The sequence below is a fragment of the Schistocerca nitens genome, chromosome 1 (assembly GCF_023898315.1).
Source record: "Schistocerca nitens isolate TAMUIC-IGC-003100 chromosome 1, iqSchNite1.1, whole genome shotgun sequence".
Classification (NCBI taxonomy): domain Eukaryota; kingdom Metazoa; phylum Arthropoda; class Insecta; order Orthoptera; family Acrididae; genus Schistocerca; species Schistocerca nitens.
Window position 1 is genome coordinate 719,557,814 of NC_064614.1, and position 11,297 is coordinate 719,569,110.

Here is an 11,297-nt window from a genome sequence, read left to right on the forward strand (position 1 = left end):
TTTCCACACTGATGGGAAGACTCGACATCGAATAATTTTGAAAATACTTGTCAGGAGGCGATGGACTCCCGTCAGCAGCTCACGCAGGAGGACACTGTAGACACCATCAGCTACTCCTGCCATCTTGGTGTTAAGCTACCACAACTGTTCCTCTTCAACAATGCGGATGATTTCATCGTTACCTTCCCTCCAGGTTCGATGGTAGCTCTTCCTCCAAACAGCGGATGTGAGCTAGGTCGACGACATCATCAACATCTGTAAAGTTTTCGGCAAAGGTGTCTGCCAGTACACTGGCCTTCTCGGATGGTCTGCAGGCGGCGTTCTGGCCGATCTGTAGCAGAGGGATGCGTTGCCACCGACGAAGAAAGCAACCGTCTTGTGGATAGAGCGTGGCTACCTCGCAAGCCCAATCCCGATTTCTGCACTGCTCCACCGCTGCCTTGATGTCTCGCCTCATACGGTTTGTGCTACATTTGGCGCCCTGCTGCCACTCGCGGAAGTCCTGTTCTTCTCACTGATAGCTTCCACAGTGTGGGGCGGGAATTTCCGGGAGTGGTCCTGCTGCTGACGTGGTGGCTATTTCGGCTACTAGTAATAGCTGACGATTGAAGAACTCTATGCGACGTCGGCAGCCGCGGCGTAAGGGTCAGACATGTTCTCCAGCAGGTCGGGAACTTCGTGTTGGAAGCGCTCTTTGTGCGTTTTCTTGTCGCAGCGGTGGCGGGAAGTTAGCCCTCTGCCTACGATGTCGACCTCTTAGATGACCGGCAGATGGTCCGACATCGAGGCGTAGCGTGCTGCGGCGGACGTGTGGTCTTCGACGCCTTTGAGAATGGCGAGGTGGAGCACGTCTGACTGTCCTCTGGCAGTGTAGGTTATCGGTTCGAATACCCCCAGTACACTGCCGCCGTTTTTGTGGGCGGTGCGCCGAAGTAGACGACCGCTGACATTTGTGAGGCGTTAGTTCCATTGGGTTGGGCTTAACGTTAAGTCACTCGCAATGATAAGCCTATTCCTTATTGTCCGCAGTGCGCCTGACAGCGGTGTTGGCCACTCCCGTGGCCTCCATGGTGTCCAGCTTTGGCAGGTGTATCACATGGTGCTGCAACGATTTCTTGATGTACATGGCGGTGCCCCCGCTAGCCGTTAGCCTGTCGTTGCGGTAGCAGTGGTAGTTTTCGGACCGCACGTTTTAGCCTTCTTTGAGGTGAGTTTCTTACACGAGACATATGTTTATCTCATCTACCTGAAGTAATTGGTGAAACTCATCCTGCTGGGGCAGAAGACTGTTTGCATTGAAGCCGATAACCGTGAGTCCATTGATGAGTCAATTACCCATGCTGATTCTTCTTGGCGACGGTGCTGGCCAGCAGGGCCGCTGTGACTGCTGTTGCTGCAAGATCTCGTTCAGCGATCGCAGTAGCCATGGTGGCGTCCTCTGTGGCTGGGTCAGCGCTCTGTGGCTGGACGGCGGCTGCTGGCTGTTGTCCGGCACGTTTCACGGGTCGCGGTGCTGCGGGGTCAGGAGGAAGCTCAGCGAGCCGTCCTCGCCCTCTGTGTACTGTTTGTGGCGCTGCTGGTAGTCCAGCTTCAAAGGCTGACTACCTCTTGGCCACTGTAGCTGACTGTTGCTTGTTGGTTTCGCCTGGTTCTGTGGGAGCCTCTTCCTGAAGGCATCCGTGAAACTGGCTGCACCTTCTGTGGGTGCCTTCCCCCTCACGGAATCCGCGAAACTGGTTCCTGGCGTCACCTTCTTAGACGGCGCTGACTTTCGTCACTGGTTTCTGCTGCGCTCCCTGAACTCCTTGCAACCGCTGTAGATCGGCACGTGTGGTTCACTGCTGTTGCAACATAGTGGCGCATCTTCTCTCTTAAGAGTGCACTCTGGTGCGGACGCAGCGGGGTGTGATGTGGTCGAGGCCATGGTACAAGTAACACTGAGCCCTCCTCCGCTTTGGTCGAAGTGGCTCGACCGGTACTCGCGCTCGTATCATGCACTCTAGCTGCGAAATCTTGCGATTTTCAATGTTGTCGACCAGAGCGACGCAGAACAGGGGCATGTCCCTGAGCATCTAGGGCGAATTTATCAGGTACGTCGATCGGACATCGTAGCCCGGCGCCTCCAATTCTTCTTTGAAGTGACTCCGTTAAATCTTCATCGTGAGGCGGCAGACGACTTCCTTGAAGAGTCTGATGGGTCTGCGTTATGCGTGTAACAGTGTGCCCCCCCCCCCCCATTTTCATCAAGACCATGAGTTTTTTGTGGCCTTCGCTGCTGCCAAGTTTGACCTTGAAGTGGTCATTTCCAGCAACTGCGGCTGTTGCTGGATTGAAGTCAGCTGTAGGTAATCCTTGAATTACCTCCTCATTGGACGACGACGGGCGTAGAGGGAGGAGGTTTCTTCCACCGTGACGGCTCAGCGCCACTCACACCAGCGTCAGCCGATTCAGGGATGCCACTGTATTGGTTTTCCGTTATAGCGGTACCACCGACTGTAGTACTTTGACCTTGGCAGTGTGCTTCCTGATTGGTGCGATGAATCTCACTTCATCCTCCAGACTTGGAGTGGGTACAACGGCTTGCTTCTCACCTTTCTCTTTGGCCGCGACTTGCTGCTGGTGTCCTGCGATGTAGTGTCGTCTTTGTCGGACACAGATCGGCGTTTCCATGATGGTTGTGTGGTTTCTGCTTGTGGCTCTCTTAGGGAGTACTCTTTTTAGTTACGCCAATGCACTTGCAGAGTCCTGGGTCTCTGATTCGGGCATCGCTACGAGTCGTCAGGCAGTGTTGTTCTGCACGGCTGCCTCCCCTCGGCTCGCTACTCCTGGTTTCTTGGCAACCCGCGAGGTAGGAGTCTTCTGCGCGGCAACGCGCACCCCTTGCGTTTCTGTCTCTAGCGCGGCCGCTGGCTGTGTCTTCCAGGCGGCTACAGCGACTTCCGCGTCTCCTTCTTGGCAGTAGATGTGTCAGCTGGTTGCCAAGCGGTGCATGGCTGAGTGATGCACATCGACCGAGTGTGTACGGTTTCACAGGTCACGTGATCGCACAGGTAAATCTGTGTATGCTTTTCGCTCTAGCGATCGACGTAGAGATTATCGGTCAGTCGTAGGTAGGAGACAGGATGGTGCCACCGGCAGAAAAAGCTCTACCCCCCGCCGAATCACTCGCTCCCACAGCTCCGGCGGTTGCTGCATAACGACATTCAGGTCCTCTATTAATATTCTTCTCCTGGTCAGCATTCGAAGGCCAGTCCGTCGCAGGTGAAGGTTGTTATGGACCCGTCGAAGGAGCGAGCTCGGCCGAGCAGCGATCCTCCACATCACTCACTTCACTCACTTCAGCGGCAGAAGCCGCGTCCGCTTGTATAGATTGTGAAAGGGGGAGGGGGGGAGGGGGATGGGACCGCCGACAGAGCATTCTCTGCCGGGCGGCGATCCGCCACGCCCTTCAACTCGCTGCCGCGTATGTCTACGCTCGCCACATAACCAACAGCAGGAAAGCTTGTGTATGCACTGGACATGCAACAAATTATTAAGAGACAAAACTACTGGCCTTCACAAGTAACTACTGGGACTGCGTAAGAGAACACAGAAAATCGCGTAACATTCAACTTCGGCAGCAGGGACACTGATTATCAACTCAGTAAGGCATAGGAAGCAATAATAAGCTCTGTCGATGAGCAACGGTGCAAGATCTTTCCGCCACGGCCGCCGAAAAGGTACTGCCCCCTGCCCCATCACTTACTAAGCCGCCGCTTCCCCAACAACCGAACACGCCGCACGCCATCGACGCAAGGAATTGCACCTGGACCCACGAGATATAAATACTAGCGGCAGAGAGCCGACGATCATTGCATCAGCACCACCTCATGATGGCGGAACGCTTATTCGCCGAAATATTATGGGTATTCAAAAGTCGTAACTGGCGGGATGCCTGATAACCGTTGTAACAGCTTTGATGGTTTTCAGTAATCATTACCATCAATATCAGCTGCGGGCTCAACATGATCAAGATTATAATTTTGCCACTTATCTTCTAACAGCAATTCGTTTTGTGACGTACACATGAACACTGTTTCCTTTCACAGTACGAAGATTGTTTATACATTCACTACCTTCAGCAACGTATGTATCAGCTGGGCACTTAGATGAAAGATAGAACAAAATCAACGTTTTCTTCAACGCCCAAACTTTAGACCTCCATGTGATGCAGTACACAAAAGGGCAAATGGGAGTTACGAATGCACACACATATTTTGGAGAGGCTCCGTCTACGGCTAGGGCAACTGTTAATTTTCAGACATACGTTACGGCGACACAGCTTGATTTGTCAGAATATGTGAGACAGTGTTTGCTTATTTGGGAGGAAATGAAGTATGACTCAGTTATTGACTTTACTTTAATATTTGTTGAATTGTATTGACCAAATTCTTCGTTATATAACGTGTTCAGAGACTCAATGAAAGGTTTAGAGTTACTTTGCGTTTACAGAATATATAAACGTAAATTGTGCACTTTCAAATGACTTGAATTTACATCTACGATTTATATTATTGTTATTATTATTGTTATTATTATAGTAACGTGTGAAGGGGATCCTAAGAGGAGTGGATATGTAAACTGTGACTTACAGAGCTCAATCGTTCTGTTTGTGAGGGGTTGTGCATTTCACAGTCTCCTTAGTCTACAGCAAATTCGTTAATGAAAAAATATAACTATATTTTATCCTGCTGATGGTGTCTGTATCGCCCATATACTCTACTCAGTGAATAAACATAGTATTAGGTAGTAACTTAAAGAGGTGTGTAAAATGAGTATATATGTGGACTCCACATATAACAGTAATTTATTTCTTTTACTCTAGAATAATATCCTTCAAGAATCAATGCATACAAATCGGTATAGTAAAGTACTTTCAGTTGCTAAAAGTCGTATTAATATGTTGATGGTTAATGTATCTGACTTCAGACGACTTTTTGGTCAGTACACCGTTGGATTTTTCCAGTTTATGTTTTCTTCAGTACGCCCAAAGAAGTGCAGCGAACGGTAAATAAAAATCGCCCGGTAGAGTGGATACGATTGGATGTCAATTTGTTGCTGCTCTAATTGAGGAGGAAAAGTCCTACAGTTACTTCCAACTGCGCATACAGCAGGCCGAAACTTGGAGCACATTTACACAAGCTTCACTCCTGACAGAGTTGTTATCAGGGATGAGACTGGTCGCGGCCCTAGCTGGTCAGCAAAGTCACTTGATCTGTCAGTAAGCGATTACATTCTGTGGCGAGCCCTACAGTCTAAGATGTATCGCCACAACCCTCGCTGCCTCCAACAACTGGAACATAAAATTTTGGGTTAAGACAGCAGCTACTCCTGAGGTCCACTTTCGATATGCCTTCAGCAGCTAGCTGACCTGGACCGAAAAGCGCCAAGACATGAATGGTGGTCACTTTCGACATCTATTTTAGTCAGGTTAGTACTGCATCTCCTTTTCTCTGCTATGTTTCTTTCTACCCTGGAACTCTGGTCGCCGCGCCATTTTTATTTTCCCCGCCACGTACAAGTCTTTTTCCATTTTTTTTTTTTTTACTACAAGTTGTTAATACGATAGATCCCACGACAGGATGTATATTTTTCACAACACAGAAAGCGACACATCAGTCTGTTGAATGGAGACCTGCGCGACAACTGAAAGAAACAAATGAAATTTGTGAGATAGAGTGGTTCCCAATGAAACACTGTGTACAATTTCTTGACATGTGAAAACATTGTTTTCTGTAGTATTACGTTTACAGTATCAAACATCTAAGAAACACACTTGATCTTGCACCACACACGATTACGTGAAAAATCCTTAAGTGGCCAGTTCCTTGCCATATGCGGGTGTTGGAAAATTAAATTTTGTGACTGTGCAGGTCTCAGCTTTCTTTTATAAATTAAGTTATAGCATTTAGGTTTTGTAGTACTTTGGGCCACTTCACATGAACACTGTTTCCTTTCACAATACGAAGAGTTTTTATTCATTCTTTACCTTCAGCAACGTATGTATAGGCAGGGCAATTACTGTAAACAAAATTTCAATTGAGGGAAGTTAATAATTTAAGATTAAGATCAATAACGCGGACATAGAACATAGGATTAAAAGGAGAGATGGGAAACCATGTTTATGGCTCTTCTTAACTGAAATGTACCCAATGATAAGTGCTGAAAGACTAATTCCTCTGAGTTGGTAGCTTGCACTCATCCTTCTCCAGTCAGTCTAACGACTTTTATGTCGAGTAACGGAGAGCAAATTAACTAGTATCCACTCAGGATGGGCTTTGATGAGATTTCCATCTCATCACTGTCACTTACAGACTTATCCATTAACTCCCCGACTTTAGCTCGTCTGGCAGAGGAAGCTGCTTCTCTGTTATTTTCAAGCAAGGAAAAGAACCAGAACTGCACTGATACTTTGATTCCTAATGTGTATTTATACACTGTAATAGAGGACAGTGATTAATCGCAGCAGATTATTAACGAAAGTACACAGTCTCTCATTAACAAAACGTTCATTTTAGGAACTCTGTTCTTTGCGCCTTCTCAGAGCACGTTGCAGCTATAAACTGATACGAGTTTGACATCCATAGATAACCATGAAGTGCCCCACTAGAAGCCAATTTGAGAACAGGAGCATGTCCATCTTGAGTGGCTTTTAAAATTAGATTGCAACAAACTTTTTATAATGTGAAGCCTGACTTACATAATACATAACATTCAAAAACATATACATCTTTGAGTGTTTACATCACTTAATGATCTAAAAGCTAAAATTTGTGCTTTTGAGAGTATTACAATTTCTTGTAACCGTGTGTTTGATACCTAGTGACTTCATCTAGTCATACGATACCGACTTCGAGACATCTACGAAGCATTAGTGATGAATGGTACAAACTAAGGTTGAGACACGATAATTATGTAGAGAATGATTGACATTAAATACAGAGCGTCATCTAAGTGATTTTGTCAGCAGTTAGTCACCGAAATGCTGCTGACAAAAACAGTATAAAACAACTTTTATCATTATTGGATTCTGCTACATAGGCCATTTTTTTATTTATGCCTCATAATAATAATAATAATAATAATAATAATAATAATAATAACGTACTGTAATTTCGCAGTGAAATGTGAAAAAGTATTATATCAGAGGCTGTTGAATAGTAAATTAGTTTCAAGTAATCAAATACATTACTGAGAAACGAAATGGTGTCGGTCTATTTACAGAAGTAACGTTTCTCGTAAATTGTAGAATAGGAATACCTGTTATGATGTCACTGGCCTTAGAGTACATGCTTTATGTCCTGATAGCAACTAAAGCTTGGATAAAATCTTTCCTAGGATAAAATATTCGTCACTCTACTCCATTACAGAGAGCTAAGCGTCGTATTGGTGGGTACAGTAACATACCGGCCGAAAGCATTTCGTTAAAGCTAGAAAAGCAGTCGGTGACACATACATGCAACATTATGAAATGGGCTAAAAGTTAGCGCTAACAGTTAACAAGAGACCAAAATACAAACTTTCAAAACGTCTAAGTCGAAGTTTGCTGTGTGCCGATGAATTAGACTATAGGTCTCTGCTTTCTACTTTACATTGGATTTAGTGCTGAACGGATTTTACAATCGTGTTCTTTCCATTAAATTCTCTCACTTCTTTTGCGTCATGGTCTGTTTCTCCCCACTGCCCAACTGGTTTATAATCTGCATGTCTTATCTTATTGTTAATTCCATTGCTTTATCTGTTTCGGTATTCCTCAAATCATTAAACGTGCCCATCTTTTTAAACCGTAATATTTTATGCCTGTCTATTCTCTTCTTATTTGGTATCTTTGATTCTATAGCTGTTACAATGCTCTTACTAAACGTAAAGATATTGTACAGTTATTATTACTGAGATTATTATTATTACTTTTGTTTGTCGTTGAAACGGATCTGTATTACAGTGTGTCATCAATAATTTCAAGATCGTGGCGTCAAATTCAGTAGAGGAGTTATGAAAAATTGTAGCACAGCCCGTACACCAACGTGCACCCATAGACCCAGAAAAAGACAGCAAGAACGATGTTTGGAATGTCCGTTTATTTCATAGCCATTTATTTTCCAATATGGCACGGCACCATAACCAAGAAATTCTGCCGATATTTGATTCTGGCCCTGAAAATTAGCAATTGTACAGGGCTTCCCACAATGCTTTTATAAACTTTGGCGATAAGTTCTTTACACACACAAAAACGCCTAGCTAATCCAAACTTAGACTCTAAAATGCGTACCTTCGATACTATGAAACACATCTCTTCAAATGGGTGGTTTTTGTTGCCCTTATTTTGGGAATATCACATTAATGCACCATGCGCCTTTAGGCCATTTTCGAATGTGTGGCATTGGTGAACTATGCGCCACTTTCTAAAAAGTAAACATGAAACATTTTTTTAAAAATATGACACACATATCACCAATATCATACATTTCAAAACTGTCCAAATATGTACTTCACATGAATGGTGCATTAATGGAATAAAATTCAGAGATCTATGGTGGTTAAAATAGTTCCATCATTTCATCTTAAATTATTCAATATGTAGTCCATGTTTACCAAACTGTTTTATCCTATTTAGTTCCACACTACCTCCTTTACGATCTGGAAAGCAAAGAGCTTGCAGTAGAAATGTGTTTCACAGCATCGTAGTGTGCATTTTAAAACCTACATTTACGATATATTCTTTTCTTGTTTTAGAGTAAGGAATTCTTACCCAAAGTTCTAAGACTATTTTTGAAACGTCTTTAATAAAGCCGTAGTCAGGATAATTCTATACGTCCTTATGGAACGCTGTCATTCGTTACTCTTTGTAACTGATTCCCATCTGCTGACTGCTGCTAAAAATGTAGATACTGTGACGGTTTATTCGTTGGTTATTTGATCTTTTATATTATCTTACATACCTTTCGCTGCTCATCAATTTTCACTCACATTATGGCAAGGACATAACGGGTAGCCGGTGTTGCGATGTTGTGAAGTATCATATCTGTAAACCTAGCGTAATATTGAAATCTGTCATTCATACATGCACAATTGGTGTGCGTATAAGGTCTAAAGTGCATTTTACTTTAATTTCTCCTAGAGCTCGTAGTTTATGGATGCTCACACAAAATGGGCGACGGTACAGCTAATTTACTTTCAACAACGTTCGCTGCCGTCTGAATCTGGGATGAGGTATTCTCATTCGTAAAGTGAATATATTTTGGATAAACGACACCAACCCAGAGAGACTTACGCTTGATAAACTTTATAAAATAAAACCAAAAAAGAAATTTTAATGCGGCTTCAGATAATAATCCGTTGTGCATTAGATGTATTGGAACTCCTTTCACAACTTGCTACGAAATATTCGGTCAAATCATCGATAAAGCTATTTATCTTAAATGATAGAAAATTTGAAATTACCTTGGCTAAACAACTAATAGAGCGGCGTGTCAGTATTGATTTTCCTTGTTGAACGAAAATAATAAATGTTCACTTGTAACCGATTAAATTGCTCCATTTGAGCTACAGACTCAATGTCAGTCATTCCAATAATATTTTAGAGCACCGTTTTTGTAGTACCACTCTTCTCCCCCTAGTCGTGACCAATCAATTGCCAACAGAGGCCACAGAAGAGCCAATAACGATAATCATACATACATTCCTTTCTGAAATGTAGTCCTCTGTTTATATACAGGGTGTATCAAAAAGAATCATCCCATTTTAAAAAGTCATAACTGTTATATTAATTGGGATATATGAGTGAACAACCTACTGTTGGAAAGAGAAAACTCTCGGATTTTACACGGTTCCCGCTACGTAACAGCACTGTGCGCCCACTTCAGTTCTAGTAAAAATGGTGTCGGAACAACAGAAAGCGTTTTGTGTTCTACGTTTTGTGCAGTGGGGTCAGTAATTACTGTTCAGCGTGACTTTCTTACTAGGTATGGTGTGGATCCTCCAACAGCGCAGAGCATTAGAGGATAGCATGTATAATTCCGACGAATAGGTTCTTTGTGTAAAGGCAAATCGCCGGGCCATCCCTTAGTGTCTGACACAGACGACGAACGTATCCACCATCGTATAGCAAAGAGACCACATAAATCCGTTCCCCGTACAGCTAAGCATCTCACCATGCTCCCGATATCCGTCTGGCGCGAGTTCCGTCGACGTTTATACCCATACAAAATTCAGCTGCTGCAAGCTCTTCGTGATGGTGACAAACAACAACATGCGGAGTTATGTAATTTCTTTCTTGGCAAGATGGAAGATGACAGTTTTTTTCAATGGTTAGTGATTATTGACGAGGTCAAGTCCTATTTAAATGGAAAGATGAACCGTCATAATGTCAGAATATGGAGTACGGAAATCCCCATGAATTTGTACAACATGTTGGGGATTCCCCAAAATTTTGTGCAGTTTCACGGGAAAAGGTGTATTGTCCACTTTTCTTTCTCGAGAACATTGTTACAGGAAGCTTATGTCTGATATGCTTGAGAACTTTCTTTTACCATAGTTGGACAGTGATTAGAACGACTTCATTTACCAACAGGATGGGGCGTCGCCACTCTGGCGGAAATTTTATATCAAAGCATTAATGGATGATGGATCGGTCGCACTGGACCAAATAATTCAGCCCTACATTACTGGCCTCCAAGGTCACGGGACCTGACTGCATGAGATTATTTCTTGTGGGGGTTTATGAAAGATTCTCTTTATGTGCCTCCGTTAGCAACAACCATGAATGAATGGAGACATCGCATAACAGCAGCTGTGGAAGCTGTAACTCTAAACATGCTCGTTGCAGTGTGGCAACAATCTGAATCCAGAATGAGATTCTCACTCTGCAGCGGAGTGTGCGCTGATATGAAACTTCCTGGCAGATTAAAACTGTGTGCCCGACCGAGACTCGAACTCGGGACCTTTGCCTTTCACGGGCAAGTGCTCTACCAACTGAGCTACCGAAGCACGACTCACGCCCGGTACTCACAGCTTTACTTCTGCCAGTACCTCGCCTCCTACCTTCCAAACTTTACAGAAGCTCTCCTGCAGAAGTTTTGTTGTACTTATATACAAATCAGTTGGTTTTACTAAGAAATTCATCAATGGAGTAGAAGGAGTTGGCCACCAATAAATCCTTTAGGCTTTACCCATGACTATGTCACAAGTCGAAGATGAAGAGACAAAGAAAGCATATGAGGATACTGAAATGTTAGTTCATTACGTAGGTAAAGGCCGAG

General features: G+C 44.0%; 1 non-coding gene across 1 annotated transcript; it reads right to left on the reverse strand.

Moving 5' to 3' along the window:
* Positions 1-10,951: 10,951 nt before the first annotated feature.
* On the reverse strand, positions 10,952-11,026 carry Trnas-uga (transfer RNA serine (anticodon UGA)). Its single transcript has one exon. It is a non-coding gene; the product is annotated as a tRNA-Ser (tRNA).
* Between the last annotated feature and the right edge of the window lie 271 nt (positions 11,027-11,297).